Source organism: Marmota flaviventris, chromosome 14, assembly GCF_047511675.1.
Source record: "Marmota flaviventris isolate mMarFla1 chromosome 14, mMarFla1.hap1, whole genome shotgun sequence".
In the NCBI taxonomy this organism is placed as follows: Eukaryota; Metazoa; Chordata; class Mammalia; order Rodentia; family Sciuridae; genus Marmota; species Marmota flaviventris.
Window position 1 is genome coordinate 64859503 of NC_092511.1, and position 13315 is coordinate 64872817.

A 13315-nucleotide genomic window follows, 5' to 3' on the forward strand; every position below is an offset into this window, starting at 1 on the left:
TCTGGACTTGTTCTAACAAAGAGCTGATCTCATTTGGGTTTGAGGATATTTACCCATCATTTTTTTCCTACTTCTTTGAGGGCAGCTGAGAATTATATTATGCAAGCCCAAGGATTTGTGAAAGGTTCTGGAATTTATTTTTGATTCTGCTACTGGTTTCTGGAAGGTATCTGTACTTCCTTTATCCACAAATATATGTCTCTCCTTTCTTATCCATGATTTTTATTTTCCTCTACATATACTGAAAAGCTTAAATAATAGGCCATAGTCTCTTCACCTGAGATGATGCTTATTTTTATTCTCCTATTCCTCAGTTCAGATATTATTGGTTCAGGTATTTGCCTTCCCTGGTCATCCATGCTCTGGTGTTCTTAAAGAGCCCAGCCAAGCTGAAGTTTTTCTAAATTACTTTTAAATATCCTGTTATATGTCTCTCTTCAAGTTCCATGGGCTCATGATATGTAGTTAACAGATACTCAATGAGCAATTAATAAAAAGTATTTGAATCTAAATGCATAAATCATATGAATCAGTAAACTGATAAATGATGTGGTAGCTAACTTCCAAAATAGTTTCCTAGTAATCCTTGGCTTTTAATATTTGCAGTGTGTATATTCCGCTTCCTCACTGTGCTGAAATTGGTCTGTGTGACCTTTAGCATATTATAAAATTATGATATGTCACACTAAAGAGTAGGTTGTAGGTGACTATTTATTCTTTCTCTCGTGAATCATTCTCCTTGATCACTTATTGTGGAAGAAGAGCTGTTATGAACAATCATAGAAATAGCCCACATGGAAAGAACAGAAGTGTCCCGAAAAAGTACCTTATGTTACCAACAGTGGGTTCAACAACAAGAGTATCCCTGACTGAGAGTTTGAAGACTACCTTAGGAGAGACCTTGAGCCAGTAGCAACTAAACTCCTTCCTGATCCTGAGAAAATTTGAGGTAAATATCTGTTTTTTTAGCTGCTAAATTGTAGAATAATACAAATACAATATTTGGGAGGAAAATGAAAATTAAACTTTTCATGTGTATAATAAATGCCACTTGTAAGCAAGTGCTAATGTTTGGATGTTTTCTTCTTCTGCAGTTTATATCTGGGTACAAAAGATAGAAGATAACAATGAAAGAGCCAAAAATCTGAAATTTTACTGTGAAAGATTCAAGTAAAAAATACAAGTCAAGTGAAAGATACAAGTCAAGAAATGTGCCTTCAAATTTAAGACAAAATCTTCTGTTACTGATGCAATTACATTTGTAATAGAATCAGACCCAAGAAGCAAAGTGTCCTGAGTAATCTCCCCAAGAGTCCCATCAGGTAAAACCTTGCCAATTCTAAGTTTTCCTTTTACAGTCAAAAGAAAGGTTTTGCTGAGTGTTATGAGAAAGAAGAATTGTGCAAATATTTTCATCTTAAAAATTGTATTGAATTTTTATTTTTCATATTTTTATTTACATTCTTTGATTTTTTCCATTGTGACTATGCAGACAAGTGTTCCCAACTGAGGAAAACATATTTTTCTTTCTCTGAATGCCCTTAGTCTTCTTGGGCTTCTCTTTTTCATGACATATTTTCACAGTTCCAACTCCATTGCAATGGTCTGAGAACATTGATTTCAACTGGAGATAACACTTGCAGTGAAAAACAACAACAATGATAACAAAGAGGAGGGTTGTCTTTTCCATTGCCACAGGACTGACTGATCTCTCAATTCCCCAGGGGTCTCCTCATGGACACACAGGCTTTCCACTGATTTCTGACACCAAACCCTCTTACAGAAAAGGGTGAAGGAAGGACAATACTTCCGTAACCTCTGTACAAAGTATGTGTTTTTAATATAGACATGGCTGTTTCGAAGGATTGAATAACCCCTGCCAGGAAGAAGAAACAGATCGATTATATCTGGGACAAGTGAAAATGTAGAATGATTTGCAGCAGGAAGCCCCTCTGAGTGGACCCAAGCTTCTATTGTTCTTTTTTTTTTTTCTTTTAATATCTTTTTTTCCCCCTATATCTAAACTAGTTGTTTCCAACTTTTACTGTGATAAAATGTGTCTGCTCTAAAACCTGTTTGGCCTAAATTGGATTTCTCACTTGATTATTGAACCTCAAAGAAATGCTATGGTTTTTCCTTGGTGATGAGAGTCAAGGTTTGCCAAACACAGACTTAGGTAAAGGGAAGACAGACATACAATCCTCCACAAGAGCACAATTCTAGTGACACAAAGCTCCCAGGAACGTCATATGAACATGGTTTGCAGCACCATGGCCCTCCACATATGTCAGGTAAGTGACTATACATGGTGTGGCATCTGTGCCTCCCTATCCACTCTTTACAACTGCTGGTTTTCCCCTGGGGTAAGGAATTGCCAAAGCAATGATTAGCAACACATAGTGTTCATCAATGATTTCAAACATCCTGAAATGTTAGGTTTGGAATTCAAATTGCAACAAGCTAGGCAGTGGCAGGTAGATGAGATAGAACTATCATGTGTATATAGTCTTCTTTGAAAGTGAATTTATGAATATCACCTTACATGTTGGAGGTTCTTATTCATTAGGACACATCTTTTATTCCAGTCTTGCTACAAGTTCTTTGACTCTAATAAGCACTTTGCCTGTACAAAGGGGAGTTAGATATTTTTTTTCCATAAATGTTCCATTTTCTCCTCATCAGCGACTTTACGTGCCATGTGTTATTTATGTGGGTAAATGCACATTATTTTCTAGTTCAATTAAGAGGGTTGCCAATAGTTAACAAATGAGAATGATAGGAATGAGAAACAGAGGTCTTGATAAAGAGGTCTTCAATCACATTTATTTCAGAAAAAAAAATCCAGAAAACTTTTTCACTTACCCATTTCAGACACAAATGATGTGTTCACAATTAAATTTCCCTTAAAACAGCCTGTTGGGCCAGGGTTGTAGCTCAGTTATAAGCATGTGTAAGGCACTGGGTTCAATTCTCAGCACAGCACACAAATAAATAAATAACATAAAGGTCCATCAACAATTAAAAAATATTTTTAAAAATAGTCACTTCTTCCCCATCTTCATATCATTTAATCTGACTGTCTACCTGGAAAGATATAACTTTTGAAAGGCAGAAAATAAATGAGTTGTTAGCTAAAGTGAGAGAGACCTTTACTCCTTCATATTCAGAAGGATGTGTTGAGTGTGTGTGTGTTTGGGTGTGAGTGACATGTCTAAAAACATCAATAATAACAAGCTTCCAGTTTTTTTTTCCCCCTCTTGAATCACTTTTATTCTATGCCTGGAAATTCTGCTCAATGCAGCTTTCAGTCTTTGACATACTAGACTTATTTGTTGTTTACTATTCAAAGCCCATGGAGAAGAACAAAGACATTTGAAATGCGGCTTGGGGCCAAGAACATGAGTTATTTGTCATAGTTGTTTTTAATGTGCATCGATGCTTTGTAATGGATTTATTACTACAGAAGTTAGTTAGAGGGAAAGACAGTGAATTTCACACACACCCACTAAATAAAATTTTAAAAAAACATAGGAATAATTTAATGTGTTATTCACTCTGTGCAATTCCAACTTTATTAACAATTTGGCATCATTTACGTGATCTAGTTTGGGGAGGTCAATGCCCTTTTCTAAAGGATGATAAAACATTATTATTGTTATATGTCATGATTTGGATTATTTAAAACAGCGTCAGACTGAGAGTTCTGTTTATGTTTTGATCATTATTTGTATAATGTAGATAGTACTGAAGACATTTTCTTAGTAAAAATAATATCAGATGTGTGAGGGGTAAAAATTTGTTCCCAGGATGTAGGCTCCCTCTATTCACCTCACATATTATTTCTTTTGCTGAGAAAAAACTTTTTAGGTTTGAATCCATCTCATTTTGTTGATTCTTGGTTTTAATTCTTGTGCTATAGGAGTATTATTAAGGAAGTTGGGGCCTAGCCCCACGTGATGGAGATTAGGGCCTACTTTTTCTTCTATTAGATGCAGAGTCTCTGGTTTAATCCCTAGATCCTTGATCCATTTTGAGTTAACTTTTGTGCATGGTGAGGGATACGGATTCAATTTCATTTTGTTGCATATGGATTTCCAGTTTTCCCAGCAACATTTGTTGAAGATGCTATCCTTTCTCCAGTGCATGCTTTTGGCACCTTTGTCTAATATAAGGTAGTTATAATTAGTGTAATTGTGTAATTAGTGTAAATGTTTATAGCAGCACAATTCACAATAGCTAATAACAAGTGTCCTCTATTCTACATCCTGGGAACAAATTTTTACCCCTCACACATCAGATAGAGCTCTAATCTCTAGATTAATATAATCTCTAATATAAAGAGCTCAACAAGATAAGCACCAAAAAACCATATAATCCAATCAATAAATGGGCCAAGGACTGAACAGACACTTCTCAGAAGAGGGTATACAATCATTCAACAAATATAGGAAAAAATGCTCATCATCTCTATCAATCAGAGAAATGCAAATTAAAATTATGTTAAGATACCATCTCACTCCTGTAAGAGTGGCAGCCATTATGAAGGCAAACAACAACAAGTGCTGGCGAGGATGCGGGGGAAAAGGTACTCTCATACACTGCTGGTGGGACTGCAAATTGGTGCAGCCAATTTGGAAAGCAGTATGGAGATTCCTTGGAAAGCTGGGAATGGAACCATCATTTGACCCAGCTATGCCTCTTCTCGGACTATAACCAAAGGACCTAAAAACAGCATACTACAGGGACACAGTCACATTAATGTTTATAGCAGCACAATTCACAATAGCTAAACTGTGGAGCCAATCTAGATGTCCTTCAGTGGATGAATGGATTAAAAAAATGTGGCATTTATACACAATGGAATATTACTCAGCAATAAAAAAGAATAAGATCATGGCATTTGCAGGGAAATAGATGGCATTAGAGAAGATTATGCTAAGTGAAGTTAGCCAATCCCCCCAAAACAAATACTGAATGTCTTCTCTGATATAAGGGGGGTGACTCAAAATGGGGTTGGGAGGCAGAACAAGGGAGGTTACCTCTAGATAGGGAATAGGGGTGGGAGGGAAAAGGAGGGAGAAGGGGACAAGAATGGATGGTGGATGGAGACCCTCATCATTATACAAAATACATGTATGAAGATGTGAATTTGGTGTCAACATACCTTACATACAATCAGGGATATGATAAATTGTGGTATAAAGGTGTATTAAGAATTGTAATGCAAAAAAAAATAATAAGAGAGCTAATATATAATGGCATAATTTGGCATGAACATACTTTATATACAGAGTTACGAAAAATAGTGTTGTGAATGGATAATTATGATTATAATGCATTCCACTATTTTCATGTATGTAAGAAATAAAAAAAAATAATATCAGTTATTATTTTGGGTGTCAGGTACTATATTGTATATAATTATGTATGTTTTGTTTTTATCTTATTATCTTATGTGTATCACATAAAGGGAGAAACATTATATATGAATTTATAACATAAATAAAGCTTCAAGTAAATGATTAATATATATTTAAGTTAATCACAGAAAACTATGTGGTAGGTATTAGTGTTATTCCCATTTTATTGACAAGAAAATCAGAACTCAGAGATATTATACTAATTAAGGGGACTTAGAGTATAAGTATGAAATCTAGAAGAAATCAGTTTTACTGAAATTTGAGTCCTTTTAAGTACCAATGTTTCTATCACTAACGAATTGGCTGTTATATTCTAGTATATTAAATGCATGAAAATAAAACTGATGGAACTGGCTTGCTTTTTGGTCAGTAACATAAATGCATGTTATTATGGTTTGGATCTGGAATGTTCCCTAAAAAGGCTCATGTATTGAAAGTAAGGTCTTCAATGCAGCAGGATATGGAGGGGGGCTCTTTTGGGTAATGATGGACCATGAGGTCTCTGACCCTAGTGGATTAAGGCATTTGATAGATTAACCCTTTGATAGCTAGATGGACTACTGGCATGTGGGTCTTAGTTGGAGGAAGTCAAGTATGCTGGAAGGATTTATTTTCTCCCTGGCCCCTTGTCCCACTCTCTTTCTCTCTTGGTCCTTCAGATGCCTTGAGCTGAGCATCTTCCCTCTGCCATGTCCTTCATACATGATGTTTTCATCTTGGAGCAAGTTGATTGTGAATTCTTTGAAACTATGAGCCAAAATAAACCTTTCCGCCTCTAAATTGTTCTTGTCAGGTATTTATTTGGTCACAATAACAAAAAATTTAATAAAACACATTTTAATTCATAATATGTTGTACGTTGTCAGAACATTATTTACTAGGGTGGTATATGGTCTAGGGAAGTGAGAGAAGGACAAACATCAACTTCTCTAGTAGATAATTTTGTCAAAGATCATTCTAATCTAGACTTTATACTATGAATGGAATATCGATGACTCAGTGCCCTGGGGAAGAGTTAAAAATAATGTTTCCAAAGGGAAGATCTAAAAGGTTCACCTTTTCAATGAAATTTCTGTGAATATACCTGACTGGTTAATAGTTAGGAGGACACATCCCTGAAGGTCTCCCTCTTAGAATATTTGTGCTGCCAAAACAAAATACTGTAGATTGGGTAATTTATAGACAGAAATTCATTTTGTACATTTCTGGGAGATGGGAAGTACCAGATGGAGGCCTTGGTAACTCTTGTGTTTGGTGAAGTCCTGGACTTTGCTTCCAAGGTAGAGCCTTGAACTTAGTGTGTTCACATGGTAGAAGGATAGAAGAGCAAAAGGGCTACAAGCTCTGTGAAGCCTCTTTTCTAAAGGCCTTAATTCTGAATCTGAGGCTTTGCCCTCGTGAATTAATTGTCTCCACTTTATGCTGTCATGATGACAAATAAAGTTTCAACACAGGAATTTGGGGAACATTCAGACCATAGCAGATGCAGAAGCAGATTTTTAAAAAAAATTTAAAGCAGAAAAATAGGCAAAAGAGGAAGAAGAATTAAGGGGGAGGAGGGACTGGTACAGCCTAGAATCAACACTGATATACCACGTCCTGACATGTATCTGCCTGCGTGCATCTATTTTCTGGTAAACATCTGTCCGAATTCAACCAATCCTGGCTGGATTAAATGTTGCAGCTTCACAGAAAATCAACTTCAAGTTATTGAGCATAGCCAAGGCCATAGTAAGAATTTTGGATTTAAATTATGTCTCCATTGTGTTTTGTTTGTTTGGAAATGCAGTTAAGCTAGTGTTGGCAGCTTTACAACTATCTAAGACAGAGACAGGCCAGCTCAGCAGTAAATGAGGTAAATATTGATAACACTTCCCCTGACCTAACACAACCGATGCATTTCTTTCATCATTACAAATAGAACGGTAAACACGTCCAACCCAAATTTTGAAAACTGTGCATCAGATCAGCATTCTGTCAGTAGAATCTGATGCCCTCCAGGCGCTGGCCAAGATGTGGAACTTAGGTCACTGACCACAGTCTGATGGTGTTAAATGAACCAGAGTTTTCTTGCACAAGAAAGTCCATGTGTAAGATCAGACATTTCTCTCTTATTACACAAGTCTTCTCATTTCTGTCCTCATCATTGCCAGGGTCCCCAGTGATCAGTGAAGAGTCCCCATCCTATCCATCCTAATGAGAATCAATTCTTTACAAAGTTACTTAGGATTGCCTGGGATCGCAAAGCCACTTGCAGTTTCTGGATTAGAGAATAATATGACCAGTAATAGTGAGATATGTATCTGTGTGTGTGTGTGTGTGTGTGTGTTTGATACATGAATGTGTATATTTGAGTGTGTATGCCTAAATACACATATGTATAAACACATATAATGTTGTGGAATAACTTGATCTAGAAAATCAATTCTATATTTACTATAATGACTCATTCTAACTACTTTGCATCATATCATTTTAAAACTTACCATAAATCCTCCATGAAATAAAACACTACTGAGAGTGTCTGAAAATTCTCAAAAAGCAATTGATTATAGAGAAGTCTACTATAGTGAAATTGTTGAATTTTGTTTGCAACATTACTTTTGAAGTTTTTCAAAGTAATTCAGAAGCTAGGCTTTTGAAAATAATCACTACAAATATGAAAATTATAAAGAAATAAATAGTAAATCATTTTTAAAAGAATTAAGGAAGCAAAAATGAGTAAATAAATGTTTATTTTCTTCTTTTTTTTTCAAAATAGCATTCAATATTAATACCAAAATACAGAATTTGGAAAATTATTTAACAAATTTTAACTCGAACATCTCAAACTATCAGTTATAAAATCACTCAAGGGAGAGACCCCCTGAATTTTTAATTTCTAATGAGTTCTAATGAGTTGCCAAAGTCAATATTGTTTTCATTATTGTTATAAAACCTTTATTTTTGACCACTAAATATATCACCAATTGTTTATATTATGACATAAAAGTCATAAGGATCTAATAGTCTTAATTAGTCTATAGTTGAGGATATTGAAATTTACAGAAATCACACTGCAAGTGGGTAATAAATAGGGTGAGAATATTAGTCCAGGGTTTCACCTCCAAAGTCTCACATCTTCATCACAATTCTCTTCCTTTTGCATTATTACATTTACCTCCAGAAATCATATTTACAAGCTGTGCTAGAGACAGTGCTAAAGTAGACTGAAAAACTTTCAGCTACAAAGACATTGAAATACAGGCACAACACAAGGAGTAAGAGTGGCTCACCCAAAGTTATAGATTTTATAGTTGGCCATCATTTCTGCAAAGTAGTTTCTAGAATTCCTCCTCAGGGATTCAAACATTTGGAATTAATATCCTTGAAAATGCATCAGAACATTTGCAATATCAAATTGTTTTGCACTTTCTTTAACACACACAAAAAAATTAAGAACATTTTTTAGCTGGTTGAAATCTTCTATCTCATTCCCTGTGACTGAGTTCTTATTCTTGTTTCCATGGTTTCCCAGGATGCCCTGTCCAAAGACTAGAATATATCGAAAATCTAATGAGCCATTCTCCTTTTTTTTTTTTTTGCTGTTTGTTACCATCTACATATTCTCTCTCTCTCTCTCTCTCTCTCTCTCTCTCTCTCTCTCTCTCTCACACACACACACACACACAATCTCTCTCTAAGCTTCACTGATTAGAGAAAAATTGACAGTTCTATCCATTAGATGTACATAAAATGGTAGTTTAAATTTAGTATCCCAAACAGGTTCATTATTAATTCTGAATCCAAAGATTAGTTTCTATCACATTACATATGTCTATTACTGACAAATAAGCCAGGAAAATCAATATGATAACAAGACCATCCACTTGGTGAGAACCTTCTACAAACTTTAAGAAAGGATATTGAGAAAGAGAATGATAGGCAGTGATCTCTTATCTGTTTACAAAACGAAAATGTTTTCAAGACACTTTCATCTTTATCTCTAATCTGATTCCCCTAACACATAGTATCTGAACTTTGTAGTACACCAGTTTGTTTGTCTGTTTCTAATTTGCACTTAAAGATAAGAAAACTGGTTAACAGACCTGTTAAAAGAATTTCTCAAGGGCACTCCTCTTGTGCAAAAGCCACACATGAACCTAAGTTTTCAGTTCAGGAAACTATGTGTAATAAAGAGTTACATTCTACCTATATTTCACTTTTATATCCTCACACTTAAACAAATGTAATACCAACAATAAAAACACAATAGCAACACACACACTTTATCAAAGACTTGTATTACAGGCTGGGTTAAAAGCTCTACATGTATTTTTTTCCTTATAACCTTTATAATAATCCCATGAGGTTACTCTACTCTCAATTTTACAGATTAAAATATTGAGACAAGTATGTGATGGATCCAGGATTCAAATCCAAATGGAATGATTTTTAAATCTAGACTTTTAATTCCAGTTGTAAATATTCTGAGTTAAGTAACCTCAATTAGAAAACCAGGGGCAAATTTTCTCTTATTTTAACTAGAAGGTCTTTATAGAAAAAGTGATTTTAAGATAATAGTTACATTTTTATTTGGCCTTCAAATATCATTATAAGAAAAAACACTCCAATATTTGTTCATTTTTTGAAAATGAATGTCAGTGCTCCATTTTACCTTCTTTCTTAATAGTGTTAAAATATTAATTTTAATATCAAGAATATATCTTGGTAATATGCTTTAAGATTGTGATCTATGCCAGGCACAGTGGTGCACGCCTGTCATTCCAGCGGCTTGGGAGGCTGAGACAGGAGGATCACAAGTACAAAGCTGGCCTCAACAACTGTGAGGCAGTAAGCAACTCAGTGAGACTCTGTCTCTAAATAAAATACAAAATAGGGCTGGGGATGTGGCTCGGTGATTGAGTGCCTCTGAGTTCAATCCCCAGGATGCCCTCTCCCAACAGCAACAACAAAAAAAATTGTGATCTATGCTCATCCTTATAGATCTCCCTATTTCTCCAGAATTTCTGTGAAAATAATAAATGACACACACAAAAAAGTAAAGGGAGTTAGTAATAAAAATGTGAGAAACTAGGAAAATTATGTCATCCCCAACCAGAAGCATGTCAGAATTTATGCAAGATGTGCATAAGGAGAGGTTAGATTGAGGAAAGGCCAATTGATCCATTATTTACAAATACAGTAAGAGTTCAGCAGTAAAATAAATGGGCTAGATCACTAAGGGATTATCAATGCCAACTGCTAGCGGGAGACACTTAGGTCAATTATTTGGGGCCACATCTAGATACTGCATATGTCTTCTGTAAATTCACTAAGTTAATGAGTTCACACACAGATGAAATACCCTGTGACATTGCACATAACTTACTGCTGTAAGGTCAGTTGCCCTGGAAGCAGATTCAGAGACATCCTAATGTGTAGTATATTTATTAGGAGATGCCATTTGAGGACAACAACCGTGGAAGGAATGAGAAGGCCAGCAATTTCTGCAGAGGGAGAAGCTGAGCTGTAATGATGTCCCAGTAATAGATTTGCTCAAACTGAGGGGAAACTCAGTGTCTGACATCCTTTAGTTGTCCCAAGGTAAGCCAAGATGGTCAGGCCTTTTTGATGACACAGCAATTAGTCACTGAATATGGATGTTCCTGGAAGAGCTGTGGCTTTGATGTTCATCGCTTTGCATAAATAAGGTCGTTCCTGAAAAGGCTGATATCTGAAGGCTGCCTGCCCACCACATTCCCAACAACAAAAGCTACAGATCCTTCCATGAAGGGAGAACTGGAAGTACATCATCACAGTGTTCACAGTGACTCAGACCACAGCAAGATTACTATGTTAAGAGGGAGCAAAAATAAAACCATTTTCTGATGACAACAGTCATACTGATTACACAAGGGAATGTAGACTCAGCTGTGATTGACATGGAAGAAAGACTCACTGGCCTGGAGATGAATCTCCTATGACAGCTGCCTCCATCTCTAGCTCTACTCTACTGTGCTGATGGACAGAGACCACAGCACTTCAGTGCTAGAAATATAAAACTACAAAAGAGCTAAGTTTTTTTCCTATCATTTTTTTATGCAAATATGAAATACTAAAAGAGGGAGTAACAAATATGGCAGAACTTATATTTTCCTCTCCATGGAAAAAATGATCAAAAAGAAAAGAAACAAAACCGTCATATGAAGAAATTCAGTGATTTCAAAGAAGAGCAAGAGCAAATGTATCGTAATGCAACTGAGTTGGTATGAGGACCTGTGGAAGTTCTTAGTTTTCATAAGATCTGAAAGGATATTGCATTTATGAACTGAGGAATGAGATTTGAAATGTATGTGTGTGTGTGTGTGTATATATATATATATATATATATATATATATATATATATATATATGAAAATGCAGAGAAAATTTTAAGTATAAAATAATTCCAAGTAATGGGAAGCAAAGAAAACATGGAGAAAAAACAATTTATTGACTTAAAAAGCAAGTTCAAATGTATTAAATGCAGCATGAAAAAACTTTAGCAGGAGAAAATCAAGATAACACACAAAATGTAGGACAAATACCACATTCATGGAATTGAAACTCCAAAAGTAAAAAGTGGAGCTAATGAGAGAAACATTAATTAAAGAAATACTAAAAATAAAAAAAAAAGTGTGGACACACACAAAAAAAACACTGGACTTTCTGTGTTTTCCTCATCTATATTTTATGATTTTGATATTGACATGTGTTAATTTCATGGCAAAACCAGCAAAGACTGTACAAAGAATATTTGAAGGAATTAAAATCTCAGATTTCATAAGAGTTTTTCTTGTAAGAGTTGCCTATGTGCTTGGGTGAGAGAAAGCTAGGTAGCTTGAGGGCATTTTATACATTCTTGGTATTGTGTTTCAAAGATTATTCTTCTGTCAAGAAAATTTAAGATCAAAGCTTTCAAATCCCATTGCTGGAACAGCTCATTCAATATGTCACCTTTAATCTACAGTCCTCCATCTTCTCGAAATTGTGTAAACAATATTAAAAATGTGGCCTTTTAAAAATCTATATTCAGACCCCCTCTGATGATGACATATATTTAACTTCTTGTTTCAGTGTGTATTTATTTGTTTGTTTCTTTTAGACACTACTTTTAGAATTAATGTTCATACACTGTAACACTGAATATTTTTGTCCCCAGAGAATTAAGGTCCTGTCCTCCATATCATTCCATACCAATTGAGGGTCTAAGGTCTGAGAGCAGAATTATGGTAGCTTAAGGGTATTGTGTGTAATTTTAGGAAGACTAATTTCAAAACTCTTTTAATGCCAGGTGTTTTCTCCATTCTTAATTTCAACCCTGGCTTTCAAAGTTCTTCAAGATCAGTTAGTCAGCCTACCTTTAGTTTATGTGAGGACCTTGACACATAATAAGTATATGATACATTTCTGTCTTATTACCAGGACACATTTCACTTGGGTGTGTAGTCTCAAGCACACAAAAAGGCATTCCGGCTTCTATGCTTTTCCATCTACCATTGAAGCTCTTTTGATTTTTTTTTTCACAAATTCCATCTAGTTACTCTCCTGTGCTGCTGCAAATATTACTAAAAGTTATTTCATCCTGGGCTCATCCTGTTTAAGCTTTCAGAACTGAAAAGTTGTACTAAAAGCTAGATATCACAGTATAAGTAAATCTATGAAATAAAGGGTGCTGTTTCAATTGAGGGGCTTTGAAAATTAGAAAACAATAAAAGGCTATGAAATTTTAGGCCATAGGTAACTAGAACTGAAACTTTCTTCCATTGTTGCCATGTGGCTTTTTATTTTTTTATTTTTTTGAGGAGTCCGTATTTCCATGAGTTAGAATTGAGAGATTCCAGAAAATAAAGCATGCTTCACAATATTTTTCT